This window comes from Tinamus guttatus, unplaced genomic scaffold, assembly GCF_059628265.1.
Source record: "Tinamus guttatus ecotype Peru unplaced genomic scaffold, ASM5962826v1 Tinamus_guttatus_pri_ptg000150l, whole genome shotgun sequence".
NCBI lineage: Eukaryota > Metazoa > Chordata > Aves > Tinamiformes > Tinamidae > Tinamus > Tinamus guttatus.
This window is the reverse complement of record NW_028288684.1, coordinates 7,577,845-7,593,299: the sequence shown is the minus strand read 5'-3', so window position 1 is coordinate 7,593,299 and position 15,455 is coordinate 7,577,845. Positions and strand designations below refer to the sequence as shown.

The 15,455-nt window shown below is 49.4% G+C and overlaps 1 non-coding gene across 1 annotated transcript; it reads left to right on the top strand.

Annotated features, from left to right (window-relative positions):
• Positions 1-14,861: 14,861 nt before the first annotated feature.
• On the top strand, positions 14,862-14,934 carry TRNAV-AAC (transfer RNA valine (anticodon AAC)). Its single transcript has one exon. It is a non-coding gene; the product is annotated as a tRNA-Val (tRNA).
• Positions 14,935-15,455: the final 521 nt, after the last annotated feature.

Genomic DNA, 15,455 nt, shown 5'->3' with positions numbered 1-15,455 from the left:
TGTTTTGGAGGATGAATTTGAGATGTCTTTCTCTAGAACTGCTAGAAAGAAGGTGAAATCCTTGACCTATCCTCTGATATGTGGCAAGACTGACTGTATTTCCACTGCAGCTAAAGGTAATTTTGTTACCCATGACAGAATGTTAAATGATCTCTTGCATCGAGTATCTTTATACTGACTTCAGGAATACTGAGGGCAAAGCTCTAAATTATTTTCCTGAACTATTTTTTTCCTGTTAAAAAGCAAAAATCAAACCAAGGAGTTAATCCAGGTCTAAGCCTATTCCACAGGACACGTTTAAAGCCAGAGGAGGAAGTTTGGCTCCGCAGGTGACAGACCGCGCGGGAGGCCCATCTCTCCTCCACAGCAGAGCACTGGTTGCCAGTTCAAGAGCCTCCCCTCTTTTCATTTTTCCCTAGCAATTATCCAGACCAAGCTGAGCGTGTTACAGAAGGCTGCGGTGCTGCAGGCTGCCCATGCTGCTGGGCGCATACTTACGCTGAAAAGGGGCTGCAAAACTTAACGTGATGCTGAGCGTTTTCATGGTGCCCCTTTGCGGTGGCACTGGTGCAAGCCCAGCGCAGCTCGCGTAGGGCTGAAGCTCAGGGCCTCCTGAGGAGCCGCTTTTGCAGTGAGCCCCATTGCAAGGGGCATTTCAGCATTGCCAGTGGTGGGAGGAGCAGCTGGATGAGGGAGATGAAGTGCTGGTCTGTGCTTTACTGCCTGTGCATCCCTGCTCCGCATGGATCCATGTGGAGAGGAGCTCGCCCAGCCTGAGGAGCGGCAGCCAGGGCAGCTCTCGGCCCCGCACTGCGTGGGCTCCGCAGCTTCCCCGTGCCTGGAGCTTCCTGCCTTCCCGGCGAGGTGCCTGGCACGCGCACAGGTAAGTGCTGCTGTCTGCTGGGGGTATTGCAGTCGCTGGCGTTTCACTGATGCTAGATGGGCTCCTGTAAAAGGGCAAGAAAAGCAGCTTCCTTGTTACGAGGCTGCTGAGGAGCTTTCACAGCAGGGGTCCTACAGGGCTCCTTGTGCCGGGTTGCTCTGCCCAAGGCCTTTCCTGCACTGCAGAGCAGCGGGTTTCATGAACCTCCACTGCTCCTTGACTTTCTGGGAATATGCAGAATCATCATGAAGGTATTTTCTAACAAAGACCATCAAGTCCAACCGCAAACTCATCCTCACCCACCTGCTAAACTGTGTCCCTAAGCGCCTCATCTACACGTTTCTTGAACACTGCCAGGGCTGGTGACTGCACACTCCCTAGGCAGTATGTTCCGATGTTCCACCACTCCTTCCTTGCAGAAATTCTTCCTAATGTCTGACCTGAGCCTCCCCAGGTGCAACTTGAGGCCATTTCCTCTTGTCCTGTCTGTAGTTATTCTGGAGAAGAGACCAACCCCTGCCTCGCTACCACCTCCTGTCCGGTAGTTAGGAGGTCGATAAGGTCTCCCCAGAGCCTCCTCCAGACTGAATGACCTTGGCTCCCCAGCCGCTCTTCAGCAGGGCTGTGCTGCAGCCCCTTCCCCAGCTCCTTTGCCTTCTTTGGGCATGGATCAAGGTAACCTGAGTTCTTCCCTGAAAACCAAGAAGGCAGAGAAGTGCAAGTGAAGCGTGCAGGAGACAGACACGGGGTGATTTTAAAAGCATACTCGGCCCGTTCTGCTGTTACTGAGTTGGGATGGGATGGAGCCTGCAGGATATCCCGGTGGTTGTTGTGGGTTGGCAAGGAAAGGCATGGATTATTTCTTGGAGCCAAATCGCTTGCCATTAGTACAAAATGCTGGTGCCGTTTTAGGCTGAAGGGATTAGCATGGTGCTCTCCACGCGCTCTTGGTTACGTTTCTGAATCGAGGCACCCCCGATGCTGGACAGGAGCAACTTCAAGAGGCTGGTTTGGAGGCGGATCAGGAGGCAGGAGGCCTTGAGAGCACATACTTGGCAGAATTTGCTTGTCATAGCTACGAATGATGAGCATGTGATGAAACAAAAAATGGGAACTAAGCTATTTCTTCTACCTGTACTGGTGGGAACCTCCCCTTTTCGAGGGCTGGCGCACGTTGGCTTGTCTGAGGGCAACATGGATATTTCTGCAGGCGGCTGCCCTTGCTGAAAGGCTCCGGAGGAAGGAGGGCAGATAAAGACAGGATTTGTGTGAGGGGAGAGCCCATGTGAGCGCTGAGATTAGAGTGAGAAGCCCTAGGCAGGTGCTTCCGTGCCCTTCCGAGGCTCAGTGCGAGCGGGTGAGGAGGAGCCGCCTCGGCGGCGCGTTGGGACGCCTGGGCCAAGATCTCACGCACTCCCACGTGCGCAGTGTCACCTTCCGAGCTGCTGCCTGCCCTTCTCGAGAGATGCTGGCAATGCCCGCGCAGAGCTGCTCCCACGGAGCAGACCCTTTTTCTGTTGTTCTTCCTGGTGTTCGTAGTATTCCTTAAATATATGGAGGGGTCTGCAAGGTTGCCTGCTCCAGCCACACTCCATCTAACCTGGTGAGTTCTTCCCGGATGAGCAAGAAAACAGACAACGGTTCAAATGCTTCCAATGTTTCAGCCATTTGCTCCTATCCATTCAAGCTGGGATAGCAGAATTTCCAACAAGCTTTGGAGAAGATTTCCTTAGGGAAAAGCTGTATGTTTGGAGAAGCTGTGTGTTTGGCTGCCAGGAGTGGTCACCATGGCATCTGTGTGGACATGCAAGGGCAGACGGAATCGCCCAAGGTGGGGAAAGAAAACAGGAGCCAAAATTGCCGAGTGCATTTGCCTTGCGTAGCTCCTGCTTTGCGCTGTGTGCGCTGGGAGCCGCGATCCCGCTCCCTCAGCCCTTGCTGGGATTTATTGCTGCGTCCCTGCACGGCAAGTTTTGAAGACTGCAACAGTTGTGTTCCACAGTGGAATGCAATAAATTGGTGAAAAACGTGCTTGACCAGTGCCCTGAATCGGTGTGAACTGGTTCATTCCTAACCTACAGAGTTGCAGGGTATGGATCTAAAGAGATGGCCCCAAGAATAATCATGTTCTCTACTAGAAGAGAAGTGAAAATCTGCTCAACCTAAAACACAAAAGGAAAAGCGATTCTGTTCAGTTTTTTCTGACATACCTGTCTCTCTGTATGTGTCTTTTTACAGAATTAAGGTATTAAATCCCCAGCAGCAGGAACAGGAGCGTGTCACAAGGTGCCTGCTTTAACGAAGGAAGCAGGTGCTGCGGCGTGCAGTGTTTTTAAAACCGGCAATATACATAAGCCTCTAAGGAAGGAGGAAAAACAGTTTCCATTTTAAAGACCACGTCCATGCAGCGTTTCCTAACCCTGCAGCAAAACCTCGGGAGGTCCCTGGAGCTCTGGGGTGGCTTTGCTGGATCGCGGAGCTGCGGCAGGTGCTGTTGGATGGAAGCAGCTCCCGACACAGCTTCCCTGGGCAGCGGGGCCGGGGTCCCGTGCGCCCCGACAGCTTCTAGGGAAGTCCCTTCTGCTGCTGGTTTGTGGGTTGTTCCTTAGTGAAAGGCAGCCCCGGACATCCAGCCTGAAAACAAGTCACCTGGCTGGAAACAGCGCTGGTTTAACGCAAGCCAAAAGATTATATTCTTTGGGAGAGGCAACTCAGGGCCATCTGCACTCATTGCGGCTCTAACCATGCATCTAACAATGTCAGGATTTATAATATTTCTTAGGCTTCTTATTTAGGAAATTATAATTGGTATTGGAGGAACATTCTGAACAAAACCTTAGGGCTACAGCGCAGTGGTCCAGCTTTTCTACAGGAAATGCGCATTTTCCTCTGAGGCTGCCAGTGCTGATGGTCACGCACCAAAGTTAAGGTTTATCTTAACTTGCTTTTTCTTTCCATCTTCATGTTCTGTCTTTTCATCAAAAAAAAAAATTAAACCTCAGTCCTTCTAAAAATGGTAGAAAACAGCCCGGGAAAGGGGAGACGTGCAGGGCCTCGGGCTGTAGCTCAGCCGCTGAGCAGGGCCCTGGCAGCGCCGCCGCGTGTCCGGCGCCGGCGCCCGAGGAGGCCGTGGCTGCCAGGAGCGCTGCGCTCGCGCGGGTCGCACGAGAGGGCTCTGATTTCGCGCGCGGCGCCGGCGCCTGCAGGAGGGGTTTTGCGCCTCAGACACGGTCACGGCGAGAGGTTTTGAGCCTGCAGCTCGCAGATCTCCTGGCTGAAGCCCAGGTTGTCACCACAGGCTTCCAGCATGGGCAACTCAGAGCCAGTGGTGCCTCTTGGAGCCAGGATCTCCCCAAAACCAGCACCAAGAGACGCCAGGATTTGAACTCAGACAGGATGGGAAAGACAAAAGCAAAACAAGTCCCAAGCCATTAAAGCCACGTGCTGGGATGGCGCGTGGGGACGTGCGGGCACCTCCGGGCCTGCTCCCCTGCACGCCCAGGGCTGCAGCTCACTGCCCGAGGCACCAGTGTCTTTGCTATTAGTGACGCCCTAAAACACCCGTGGGGCCTCCAGGTGCCTCTCTGTAGCTCCAAATTGTCCTCGTAGAGGGATTCAGCCTCTCAGATACCTTAGGTCTGTATTCTAGAAACCAAGTCCATCCTGTCGTAGCTGGCACCTGAGTTGGCCACTGCTCTGAGTAATGCAAGGGGGCTGTTTTGTTCGGTGAAGAACAGCATGTGCTGGGCTTTGCTTTGTTTGCCTGCTTGCTTTTCTTTTCCTGAATCAAAGACTTATTTCTCTCTGCTCTCTTCTAAAACCCCTGGGCTACTCAGTTGATCCTCCTCAGATTTTGATCCCCTGGAGCTTGGGCATCATGAATGGTCTGGAGGTGAAGGCAAAAAGTTGGGAGCTCGCTCCTGGCCTCCATACTCTGGCTCTGCCTCCCTGTGCCACCACTCTCCACTCTCTTCAGAGCCTGGCACTGCTCCTTATAAAATTTTCAAATGTTCCCATTGCTCCTTAAGCTCCTGGGTCTTTGCAACTTTATTCCATGTGACTCCTCTTCCTGTAATTCCTCTCTGTAGCTTCCAGTTGTTCCTGCGTACCACAAGCGTTGGACTTGGTTGGGATGCAGTTTCTTTCAGCTCCAGCCTCTGGGATGAGCGAGGGTGACGTGTCCCCACGGCCATTCCCGAGAGGTCCCACCTGTGCGAGCAGGCAGCAGGAAGGCAGGAATGGGACCCTGAGCAGCCATGATGGAATCCTCCTGGATCTGTGGGCACTGGGCCATGGCTGCGCCTGGGAGGTGCTGCTGCTTCTCAGTGGGGACTTGGTCTGGCTGCTGAAGGGGCAATTCCTGGCCCCAGGGCTCTGGTTTTACTTGGAGTGCTCAGCAAAGCTCTGGATTTGCGCCTCGCTTCGCTCCTCAGTGTGGTGATAGTTCCCGTCCTTGTTCCGCGTGGGAGCAGGACCGGAGCGTCGAGCGGGGACACGCTTGGCACCAGCATCCTGCGCCACTCAAATCAGCACCCTACTGAGTAATTGTCCTTTCACATCCATCTTGGGCTCTTGCCTTTCAAGCCTCGCATGGGGATGTTATTTCTAATGAATGTTTCAGACAGCAAAGCTGCCTTTGGAGGCAGCTGCTGCGGGCCCATGGAGTGCTTCGCTCGGGAAGAAGCTGGCATTAGCTACGTCGAGTACTCAAACACTTGATATATAGTGTCTGTTATACTGAAAAATGCCTCAGGGTGAGATGTGTTTAATAGAGAGAGCCTAATATGTTAGTGATTTATCTCATTTTGATAAGTTCATGCCTGTAATTCAATAATCCCGTGAGCTACACTTAACTGTATTCAATAAAGATGATCTAAAGGAGATGTTCATGCAGGTGAAGGATTCCAGAAATGGAGGAAAGAATATTATAAATAAGTGGGCTTAAAATACATGGGGAGCTCAGGCAGCGCCCTTTCCTGTGATAAATGCCCTGAGCTTCATCAAACCAGCACAAATTACCTCATGAGACGCATAGATTTCTTCCTCTGAAAGGAAAAAAAAATGTGAGGGAGACTTTGATCACAGAGAAAATAGCACATTATGCTCCAGCCATGACCCAAGTCCTGCAGTAACATTTCTGCAAGCTGTTTTCTTGGGGAGCATTCCTGCATAATCATAAAATGAGCATGTTTTACGAAGGGCACAGGAAGGCTGGTTTACAAACAGCCATAAGGAAAAGAAACGCGACAGCCTCTGGTTTCATTTGGGACCTGCTCTGGGGAAGCTTTAGATGGCACCTGGCTGTGCAAAGGGCAGCAGAGCCGCACGCGAGCCGCGCAGCAGCGCGACGGGAGCGCGGGGTCCGAGCCGCTGCTGGGGCGGCAGTCCCGCACTGCAGCTGTAAACGTCAGGGCACGAGAGCTGCGTCACCCCTGGCAGAGCGGCGGCGCCTCCACGCTGGGTCTGAAGCGCTGCGTGCTGGTGAGCAAGTCACCTGCTCTAATGAGAATTAAAGTGCAGCGAGCGGCCCGTCACAGCGCAGACAGGCACGGGGCATAGGGCTCCAGAGCAGGGTGCCTGCTGCCCACAGGGCCTGCGCACTGCGGGGGACATGCATGTGCTGGAGGGGGAGCTCACGGAATCACAGAATGGCCGAGGTTGGAAGGGGCCTCTAGGCCCCTGCTCAAGCAGGGACACCTAGAGCACGTGGCACAGGGTGGCATCCAGGCGGGTTTGGAAGATCTCCAGAGAAGGAGACTCCACAACCTCTCTGGGCAGCCTGTTCCAGGGCTCTGTCACCCTCACAGGAAAGAAGTTCTTCCTCACATGGAGGTGGAACTTCCTGTGTTTCAACTTACACCCATCCCCCCTGATCCTGTCACCGGCCACCACAGAGAAAAGAACTCGGTTCTGGACTTGCTGCTCCCAGCACGTAACCCTGTCCCGATGGGTTAGATGGGGCTTGATGGATACAGGTCTGAGCAAGGGCAACTGCTCTTCTATGACACAGTGTCTCAGGACACCCAGGCTGCTGTCCCTGTTCCCCATGTGGAAGCCGCTCTAGGGCTGCAGCTATATCGGAGCCACTGGAACACAGACCCAGCAGAGAGAGGAATGTTGTGGGAAAGCCCCGTAACCAAACTGGTGGTTTCCTCCAGATGTTCGGCTCAGCGTCCACGCTTGCGCTCTGCAGGTTGCCTCCTGCACCCCCCGCATGGGTCCCTTTCCGCAAGCCTTGGCCCAGTTGTTGTCCACCATGACTCAGCCTTCACAGTTCCCTGCCGTTCATTCCTTCCCAGCATGGACTGTTCCTTCTCTCCCTAGTGCTCACTTCCCTGGGATGAACAGCAGCTGTTCTTGGCCTACGGCAAGGAGGGATCCAGGGGTTTTGGGTGCCCACGGCCTTCCCAAGGACCTGGCAGCCGGTAGCAGGGGTGTGTTGAAGCACCACTGATCTGGGTAAGCCCTGCCCTCAGGATAACCCTCCAAGCATTTCTGTAGGTCATTTTTTGTGACTTTCTATATATTTCAGGAGCTATTTTTTTCTCAGTTGATTCAAACAGAGAATAGCACCGATGTTTTTCTTTCGGAGAGGGGATGTAGGAGAATATTCAGAGCGCACCAAGGCCTCCAAAGGCAAAAGCTTCTCCTCTGCACTGCACTTCTTCCTCAGCCTTCACAGAAAATACCTTATTGAGCATTTTTTCCCTTTGGTTGTCATTCGTTTTGCTTGTCGAAATGTCCATAACTCCCATTTATGTAAAGCACTCTCACGCTGTTTTGTCACTGCTGGCTTTTCACTCCAAATGCACGGGAGCACAGGGTATCGTGGCAAGCACGGGCGCTCCCCTTCTGTGAATTCCCTCCCTCGGAAACTTTTGCTCTTCTGCTTCATCTCCCTAGATCCCTTCTGCTCACAGATGCTGTAAGTGTTTGCACCTGGTTCTTTGCTCAGCCCCAGCTCGCGCGGCCGTTCGGCATCCACACAGGAGAGCGGCTTCTCCAGGGGGTTCTTCTCCAGCCGCTGAGCTGATGCGGTGACGGTTGCGTGGAGGGATGAGCACAATTTTTGGGGACAACCCCGGGTGCTGAGCTGAAGCCAAGGAGCGTGTTTTACAGTGGGTGTCTATTGAGAGCTACCTGAATTGCCCCAAAATAGGCCGCTGCCTACAGAGCTGTCCTGAACGCTAAGCCTTGACCAGCAACAACCACTGCTGCTCCTGAGGTGCAGCACAAAGTGAGGGAAAAGCCTGAGATAACATGGAAGACCCAGTTAAAACAGCAAGTCTCTCTCTCTCTCTGAGTTGGATCTGAATAAACTCACCCTTATAAATATTCAGAGTAATAAAACCATTAACGCGGCGTGATTAAAAAGTTATGGTTCCCCCAGCAACCAGAACTCGGCTGCATCGCACATGTGGAAGGTCGGAGATTATTGATGCCGCTATTAAATTTACGCCTTCATCTCAGCCTGTGCAGGGCAGCCAGGTTGGGGTTGCCATGGGGATGGGAGGTCGGATTTTGTGCCGTTAATGCTGGTGTGAATGTGAAGAAACTACCAGCCTCGTGAGTTAATACTGGAGGGCTGCTGCTCTCGGGTGCCTTGGAGCTGCCGCTTCGCCAGGCAGCTGAAGCATCGCCCAGCACGGGCTCACCCCCACCCGGCTGCTCCGCTCCAAATCGCTCATTTTCACCTCTCCGAAGCTGCTGCCAGAGCTCCCAGAGCATTCACACCTTCTAAAATGAGACTGTGTTTGCTTTTTTTAGTCCTCATTTCCCGGTGAGTGATCGCTCACTGCCTCCAGTTCTCTCCTTAATAAGCCCAAGGTCAATTCTCTTCCTCGTTCCTCTCTTTTTTTCTTTTTCTCTTTTCTCTAAGTTCCCTTAGCAGGAAAACATACATTATATATAACATTATAAATATTCCCTTTTTTCCGAATCCTGCAGGTGATTCCATTCTTCCTCTTGCCATTTTCTCCACATTATTTTTGGATTTTTTTCAACAAATAGTTAATGGTCTCAGTTACAATGAATTATTTCATTTGCTTTTTGCATGGGAGCTCTGTGAGCAATGAAACTACGGAACAGCCTGTGGAGAAGCAAATCCAAAGTGAGGAGCCACTATGAATTTTGAGATGATAATTAGCCCCTAGAAGAGCTTAGCCAAGATATATGAGTTCTCTATCGCATTAAGATTTTAATCAAGACTGAATGTCTTCATCAAAGATTCACCCTGCTCAACCACGGGTTATTGGGTTTGATGCAGGAATTACTGGCTGCGATTTTATGGTCCATGTTATGCAGGAGGTCAGACTACATGATCTTAATAGCCCCTCTGGCCTTTAAATTTATGAGCCTATGAATTTCAAACTATTCCTTCAGTTGTAACATTTGTAATTTATATCAAATTAAATGTCACCCAGTGAGGGTTCAGAAGGAATACCACGTGTCTTCTTTAACAAGCTGAAGCAGCCTGAGCTGGAGAGGGGCATTTCAATAGACAGGTCACAATTTATTGTGAGCAGCTTTCTGATCATTGCAGCTCAGTTAAAAGCCCACTTTGAAGGAGCCATTCACATTAAGAGATATTTTTAAGCTCCGAATGTTCTCTCCAAGTCAGAAAGGCATCTGCAGTGATGTGTTTAGACTGAGAGTTTGAACAGCATATTGAGCTTGCACGAAATATTCAGTGATTTTCACAAATCTCTTTACAAATGTTTTGTTTTCTCTCTTTCCCTTGATATCTTCCTCTCTAGTCATGGGTATCTTTCTTGCTTTTCTCTTAAACCCTTTTTCGTTTGATTATGTTTCCCACGTAAAATAAAAGCTTCATTAAGACATGGGTTATGTCTACCTCTGTTGCAAAGAACAGTCTATGAGTTGTACCACAGCTATCTGCCCAATTCCTTAATATCTCTATTTTCAACCTTCACATCCGTAAATAGCATTATCTGTCACTCTAGAATAGTAAATTCATTCACAAGATCTGAAGATCTTTTTTTCTTGTTGTTGTTGTTGTTGTTGTTGTTTTTTGCTATAACTTGAATGTGATCAGAGATATATTTTATTAAACTGATTATGTGGGAGGGCCTGTTTAAATTTCATGCAAAGAGAATATCATGGGTAGTAGGTGAAAAGGGGCCCTTCGTTCTGTAGATTCACATTGCAACGAATACCCCTGTCTTACTGATCACAGTAGGCAGCCTAGAGACTTCCTTGCAAATGAGGTTTTGGGAATTAGTTATAGCCATTTTACACTTCCTGCCTTGTCTCCGTGGTGACTGAAGTGTGTCTGAGATGAGGGATTTCACACGAAAAGCTGTATGGATTGTACAAGGTTCACACGCCAGCCATAGCACCAGTTCACACACTGCCATCACATGCAGTTTCCTTTGGAAGCCCTAGAGAGTAGATATTTGAGCAATTTTGAAGTGATTTATTTTCAAACCCTCTCTAGGTCAGTGGAAAATTAGGGGCTCATCTGCTTGTCTTGAAGTTTTAGCCTGCAAAATAATGTCATTATTCAAGAATTATAGTTTACGCTTTTTAGAAAAGGGAAATATTCAGGGGAAACCTGTAAACAGAGGATCTGACAGTTCCTGGCATGCCCTCTGAAACTCGTTTTATTGATAATTCACAGAATCCCAGAATGGTTCAGGTTGGAAGGGGCCTCTAGAGATCACCTAGTCCAACCCCCTGCTCCAGAAGGGACACCTAGAGCATGGGGCACAGGGTGGCATCCAGGCACATGGAGATGGAACTTCCTGTGTTTCAACTTGTACTGCTTACCCCTTGTCCTGTCACTGGCCACCACCCAGAAGAGTTTGGCCCCATCCTCTTTACATTCTCCCCTCAGGTACTTATACATATTGATCAGATCTCCTCTCTAACTTCTCTAGTTCAATTTCAAGTTTGGTTCAAGTTCTAATTCAGTGTGCAGTGTCAGGAGCCTTCACACTAGCTGTGGCCAAAGGTCTCTGCCACAAGGTAGAACTAACTTGAATTTCTTGTATTTGATTCTTTCCCACATCAAAGCCCCTTCCAGGACATGATGGAAGGCAGAAAGTCCCAGGCAGTTTTTAACACCCACTTCATGCCTGTGAAATGTGGAAAGCCTGATCTAACCCAACAAACTTCCACTTGAGTATTCAGCCCTATTCAACTTGGGTGTTTACTGAAGGAACAAATGATGCCAAATACAAATGTGGCTCCGAGCCCCTGAGGCTCATGAAAATCATAAAGTGTGAAGAGTGAGAAGGTTATCCCCCTTTCCACCTGCAGGAGTGCGGCTGCTTTCACAGGGAATCCTTGTGGCTGTTCTCTTCCGTAGGCTGAATATTTACCAGTAACCACAGCCTCTCCCAGGCCCCAAGAGCTCTGCCCACAGCGCGGGCGCCCGGCCCATTGGAAAGCTCTTGTGTCCCCTTCCTTCCTCCTCAGCCGTGGGTGGCTGGGCAGCCATGGGCTCCCCTCAGCGCTGGCCCGGCCTGCTGCAGCTCTAGGGCCCGTTTTAGCAGGTCTGGCTGACAAGCAGGGCCCTCTGAGCTGACACCAGGTGGGGAGCTACAAGAGCTGCTCTGGTGATCATGGCAGCAAGAGGCCGGTTGCCGGTTAAAGCAGAAACAACCCGACATCGCGGATACAGATCCCACCTCCCCAGCTGTTACTCACTCGCTGCTGCACTGGTCACAGGCCCTCTTGCCCTCAGAGCCTTCAGTCAGTGCCGATGCCTGCAAGGTTGTGCTCGGATGTCCTAGAGGCAAACGTCCCTCGGTGCTCCCGTGCCCAGCATGTTCCCCGGGGTGAGGGAATACACCCCGTGGAGGCAGCACGTGCACGTCACAGTCAGCAGGAGTTTAGGGACAGCCCTATACATATCCATGCCTGTTTTATAACCCTTCATCACTGCACTGTTTAGTTCCCATGATTTTTTACCTGTCGCCTTGCTTACTCCCCGAGAGCTTGGGGATCAGCGCTGCAGGTGTAGTACAGAATCACACCATAAGAGGGAGATGATTCCCTGTGGATTTTCCGGGGGCCCTATATAGCCCTGCCCTGACCAGTGGGTGTTAGTGATAAAAGTGGAAAGGACTGGTCAGAGAGAAGTATAGCACATAATGTATAAGGTATACAGTATCAGGTTTGACATCTGCAAGGATGTTTCTTATTATAAGGAACATTTCATGTTCATTTTTTTCAGACATTCCTGTTATTCCCCTTCACGTGGCATCGTTTCATTTTCAGACTGAGGCGCAAGTGCTGGGATGGCCAGAGCACGAATGGGCTCCCTGTAGATGATGAGGCAAGAAACCAGAAGGAGCTATAGGAGAGCAGCAGCTACTAAATACAAGTATGGAGCTGGGAAATCCGTCCCCAGCTCTGCTCCATGCAGCTCCTTTCCTTCTCGCTTGTTAAGAAGGTGCAGAGCACGGGCAGAGCAGGCAGAGAAAAGGTCTCTCCAGGGAGCAGCAAACAGGGGATCTGCCCAGTGGCTACTGAATCAAAGGAATTCTGTAGAGCTGGGCGTATGAGGGTCGGTCTGTCCTCATGTGCGTCTCTTGAAATAAAATGAACCCCTGAACCTCTGGCAGCTGAAGCTGGGTTTATCTCAGGAGGCAAGTGTTCAATAGGCATGAAATTTAGGAGAGGTTATTACACCAAAAACAGAATCGCAGGTATTCTAGTATGTTTGAATACAAAGGGGGCTGGCTACAAACCACTTTCAACCACATTATTTTACATATTATTCTCTGTCAAACCAGTTTCTAATAGCACAAGAGAAAAAAGAATGAAAAACTTTATCGGAAAACTCAGCTTCTCCCCTTGTCAAAGAATTTCTTTTCAGTATCTGAAGTATATAATTATGTCTTTTGACCATGTTTGTAGAACAACGTTAAAGTAAGTGGGAAAAAGGATCATGCAAAAAATACATACCAGTGAAAACATTGCATTATCACTCAAGCCTGTCTCATTCATCTGTTCAGTTCTGGAACAGATTTGGACCCAGGCACAAGGCATGAGATGTTTTGAAAAGTTTTCATTGAAATGCTGAGCTATTTCTCACCTTCTCCGCCTCCCCATCACACTTTTATTTTTTCCTCCAACTCTTTTTCAGAAGGTTAAGTAGCAAAAACACCAACTCCTTTTTCTTCCTGTACACATCAAGCTACTGAGCTCCAGGCATTACTTTTGCCAAGGCTGTTTGAAACTGTAAAGGATCTGAGCTTGTACAAGTTCAGAACTCTCATAACAACCAGAAAAACAGACCTTAGTGTCAAATGCATCTCAGTAGCCACTACTTCACCATCACCCAGATAGAGCCATAGTGACTAAAGCTAGTGGCCTAGAGCTGGAGCCACAAAAAGCTGCTTTGTTTGTGTTGTTATCTGCTTGGCTCAGTGTGGTGGGCATGGAAGAGAAGCGTGGAGCAGGGGTCCAACAGGGTTCTTCTACCAGTTTCCAACAAGTGGAAACTGCTGTCCCATCACTGGGAGCAAGTTTGTTGATGGTAATGAAGACAAACTCAGAGGCTTCTTCCAGATGACCTGGTGGTACAAGGGACAGTGGGCTAGAAACATCAGGACGCCACTGACAGCACTTTGCAACTCACCTGTTACACCTTAAAAAAGAAAAAAGATGAAGGAAAACAGTAAACAAGATGAGTGGGGCAGCAGGACATAGGAACTAGCCAGCAATGGCTGCATGGCTTCAGCTCGCTCTTTCCCCGAGGCAAGATTGAGGCAAGACTAATCTTTCCTGAGAGATCCATCAATTATAAATATTCCTCAAGCTCTTTGGCTTTCACCACTTCATCCTCTCGGGAAAAGTAAGTAGCTCATATTCATTAACTTTTCAGTCATGGGAGACTCATGGACCCCTCACAGTTCTCAGGTACTGCTCCCTCTCCTTTCTTCTTGGGAGAGCAAGAAAAGGAGCAGAGCAGCTCCAAGAAGAGTCAGGAGCAAGCACGCCTCACACAGTACAACAGATGGGACATCTGAGCAACTGGCAGTTTCCCGAGACTCTTAGGGCAAGAAAAGTCAATAAGAACTGTAATCCAATCACAAATTGTTTAGAAACTGGATTAATCTCTATACAAGTCTTGAATGCTCAAAGTCTTCTCCTTCAGGAAAAACTTTGCCTGCTTCTCCTGGCTCCTTCCAAAAAAGCAGGCATGTGTGCTGCTTCAGAGATAAGGTTGTCTACTGTGGTTTGAGTGAGTTTCCTTCCTTCATGGAAGGAAAAATTAACAACTTGCCTCTTATTAGACAGTAAAGACCTTATGCAGAAGAAAGGCACTGTAAATCAGGATTGATTAGACCCCCGACTCACACAGTTCCTGGATTTAGGTGATTAGAAAAAATTTCTTGGCACTCTAGGATGTGACTGTGTAAAGTCACAAGTTTTTAGATAATATTTCATATTTTTATTCCATTTCTAAGATCGGCTGATAACATTTACTATTTTTTTCTTAATTCAGCAGTACAAATGTATTATGATGACATGGACTAAGACCTTGTATCAGTTGGTGCGTGGTACTATCTTCTTCATTCTTCCTCCTTATATTTTGTCATGTATTTCTTTTGGGAACCCTTCTGAAAACAAACAAAACACTCTAGAATTTCATTGCACTGAATGCTGTACAAATATTGAATAAAGCAATAGTCCATATCCTAGGGTGCTTACAGTCAGCATACACGAAAAGGGACAACATTTGGGCACATGCAAGGGGGTTGCTGAAAAACCAGAAAGATGAAGGCTGTAGACTGAACTGCTTGGGAACTAACAACAGTGCCATTTTTCTTTCCCAGAAATGTATAATGTTCAAGGTCAAACTGGAATTACTGCTACAAATAGCGGCAGAGACCAGCCTGGAGCAGCCTGCTTCTGTGAGAGACAGAAAGGGCTGCCTCAGTCAGGCACTACTTCGGATTTTGTTTGTTTCTTTGTTTGCAGAAAGGTAAATGTTTTATCAGCAGTTTCTGTAGTGTAGTGGTTATCACGTTCGCCTAACACGCGAAAGGTCCCCGGTTCGAAACCGGGCAGAAACAGCTTTTGATGTGGACAACTGGGCAGCAAGAAACCTCATGAAGTTCTGCAAAGGGAAATGCAAAGTCCTGTCCCTGGGGAGGAATAACCCCAGACACCAGTACAGGCTGGGGAGTGACCTACTGCAGAGAAGGACCGCAGTGTGCCCTCGTGGCCAAGAAGGCCAATGGGATCTGAGGTGCATTAAGAGAAGAGCATGATCTTGCCTCTCTACTCAGCCCTGGTGAGGCCGCATCTGGAGAATTGTGTCCAGTTCTCGGCCCCACAGTACAAGAGGGATGTGGAGCTGCTGGAGAGAGTCCAGCTCAGGGCCACAAGGATTATCAGGGGCCTGGAACATCTGCCCTATGAGGAGAGGCTGAGGGAGCTGGGCCTGTTCAGCCTGGAGAAGAGAAGGCTGAGAGGGGATCTAATTAGTGTCTATAAGTACCTCAAGGGAGGCAGTGAGGAGGATGGTGCTGGTCTCTTTTCACTGGTGGCCACCGACAGGATTAGAGGAAACGGCCACAAACTAAAGCACCAG